Source organism: Oryzias melastigma, unplaced genomic scaffold (assembly GCF_002922805.2).
Source record: "Oryzias melastigma strain HK-1 unplaced genomic scaffold, ASM292280v2 sc00408, whole genome shotgun sequence".
Classification (NCBI taxonomy): domain Eukaryota; kingdom Metazoa; phylum Chordata; class Actinopteri; order Beloniformes; family Adrianichthyidae; genus Oryzias; species Oryzias melastigma.
In genome coordinates this window covers 43,333-46,194 of record NW_023417005.1, presented here as the reverse complement: position 1 = coordinate 46,194, position 2,862 = coordinate 43,333, and the positions used below count along the sequence as shown (strand labels likewise).

At 35.5% G+C, this 2,862-nt stretch overlaps 1 long non-coding RNA gene across 1 annotated transcript; it reads right to left on the bottom strand.

The window, feature by feature from the left end:
- Positions 1-1,327: 1,327 nt before the first annotated feature.
- LOC112140897 lies at positions 1,328-2,547 on the bottom strand. The gene is made up of 3 exons (XR_002918286.2): positions 2,465-2,547; positions 2,213-2,263; positions 1,328-1,524 (listed from the first exon to the last, which is right to left on the bottom strand). It is a non-coding gene; the product is annotated as an uncharacterized LOC112140897 (long non-coding RNA).
- Between the last annotated feature and the right edge of the window lie 315 nt (positions 2,548-2,862).

The window sequence follows — 2,862 nt, the reverse complement described above, 5'->3', positions numbered from 1 at the left end:
TAGTTCAACTTCCTGAAGGCTGTAGAAATGGATTCAAGGCTTTGGGGGGAGTTTTCATTGGGTCTCAACATTTGGAAATATTTCCAAAACGGGTGAGCTCCGGGGGAATTTGACCGCGTCTGAGACCAATACCCCGCACCTCACCGGAGCTCCATAAGTCCTGGAAAGTCACAGGCACACAAAGCTGGCATTGCCAGAGTCAGGCTGAAGCCCCCAACACACTGGGAGAGCAAAAATAACCACTTGGAAGTTAGAGAACTGGTCCAGGATATTGGGTCCTAAAAAGTTCAACTTTGGGATAATGGGCTTTCTCTAATAACTTTCCTTCTACTGGGTCTGTCTATTTGTTTTTAACATTTCTAGGTTGGTCTTGAGACGAGGAACACTCTGGAAGTGATTTCAGGTCAATACCACCAAATGGACCAGAGTTATTTAGTAAATATTATTTTATTTGTTTCTAAATGCATAATACATGCTGTTTCTTCTGGTTAAAGTCTTTTGAATCTTGGTCCTCAGTTTTTCTCTGGTTTTAGAACGGGGAGGTTTTGATCAAATGTGCGGGTTAAAATGCTTGATGAGTTAGTACAACAACACACATGCACTAAAAGACATTTTAACACCAGCAAATCAAAACACAAAACTCTGTCAACACAACAGCACTGCAACAATGAGACACAACAATAATTTGACCACATGTTGGTGTTGACCACTGAATGACAGACAGCCACACTCATGAACACTGCTCACATATCAAGTTATTTATTATACAGCAGAACAACATTATACAGTTTTGCCTATGTGATAGTATCATTATTGTCTTGTGTAAAAGGGAACTAAGAGTGTATGATATTGTCATTTAACCGTGTTCTATCAAGTGGAGAATATGCATCATCAAGTTTATTTCCTACAACATACATGTAATAGATGCACCTTTTTCCAGAATTTCTTATTTTAAAATCTGTGTACATTTATGGGGTTATTTTTAAAATATAAAGTTTTGTCCAGATTGGGCTGCAGTTTGTGTATCAGATACTGTTATTGTGAAGCTAAATACTGATCCCAAAATGTAACACAGCGATGCAACAGTGATGCATGAGTGAGTTTGAAAACATTTACATTTGAAATGTCAACATGTATGAACATACTTTAATAATTTGAAATGATTTTTTATGATGAAATCAACACAAACACAATCATAAATGTGAAAATGAGGCTGAATGCAGTACAATGAATTGAACATTTGTGTAACTTCCTGGAGAAAAAAAATATTTGTTATCTGGTCTACAATTTCTTAGTGTTGTTATTGTAATAAGCCACATTTCTGTGGAGACTCAAATATAATTCAGAAACAATCTCAAATACCAACAAGTTTTGTAGATTTTGTTTGTCGTGTTCAGCAGCTGAAGAAAGAGTCTTCCTCTGGAGATTCTCTTGATTCACAGAAGTCTTAATCCAGGTGGCGTTCTCAGAGTTACAGGGTAGACAATGAGGCAGATATAGTTTATCTTCATTCTTCTTCAGAACCTGATGATGACAGACATTTACTGTGTATCAGTAGAGTTATATGATATCTTTTCTTCTGAAAACGTTTTATTCTGACATGTTAAAAGTTTCTAAATAGGTGAGTCCTTAAGACTTCCCTTCATAAGTTCTGTGCCAGAGGGTTTGTGTTTGCCTGGTTTCAGTAGAAGAATTATGTTATCAGCTTATGCTGATGATGTTATAATTTTTGTTAAAAACCAGGCTGATGTGAATATATTGGTGGACATAATATGTACTCTTTCTATCATCCTCCGCCAAGATTAACTGGCATTAGACTGACGCCCTTGCCGTGGGACGATGTCAGTGTGGTCTACCAGCTCTTATCTTATATTTCTTATATGAAGTGGAAGAATTATGGTTTAAAGTACCATCTGGGTAGCCATGTATTGGTCAGAAAGGTATGGAAAGATGTTGTCAATAAACTGGAAGGAACAATGAATAAGTAGCGATGGCTGCTCCCCAACATGTCTTTTAGAGGAGAGTTTTGGTTGTCAACAATCTTGTTGCTTCCTTGTTTTGGTAAGAAAAGTTTGGGTCAGGTTGAGTCCTGATAAGTACTGATGTTTTAAAATTCAAAATCTTCTTCTTTACTAACTTTTCATTTTGAGGAAGAAAAGGTTTAGAGCTAAACATTGAAGATAGTTATGTAACTGTTGGAAAAATCATTGACCTTTCTCAGTAATGCTTTAAAGCTCAGCTGATGTAACGCAGCAGGATTCATCTGAAAGAAAAATATTTCCACATGACTTTCCTACCACACATTTTTGGACTTTTCTTTTTCTAAAATGCTCATTTCAGTAGAAAATGAACATAAACAACACTCACAGTTAATATTTAACAGGTTGAAAAGTTTAGTTTGCTGTTATTTGTGTTTATTCATGATCAATTATTTCATATCATCCTACAAATCCCCTCAGATTACCTATGTTGACATATACAGGATTATTTTCTGTGTCTTCAGGGCCTCTGAGTGACTCATAAAGATCAACGTCACCTTCAAATACAAACCAGAAGAAAATTGAAATTAGAAATTTAATACAAACTTTCCAATTTGTTCATTAGATTATTTAATTTAGAAAAATAATAAATGATGTAAAAAAAAGTCAGAATTCAGGCTGACCTTGGAGCAGAGAAGCATATGTGTTGTGTTCAGCATCAGTCTCATCTGGATCACAGTTTTGATTTTGTTCATCAGACCTGCTGAGATGAAAGTAATCAATAACTAAATAAACAAAGACATCAATCAATAAAAGAAAAAAAAAGTACCAACCTGATGGAGCTTGAATCTGTAAATGAAAACATCACATGTTTCTATGATGA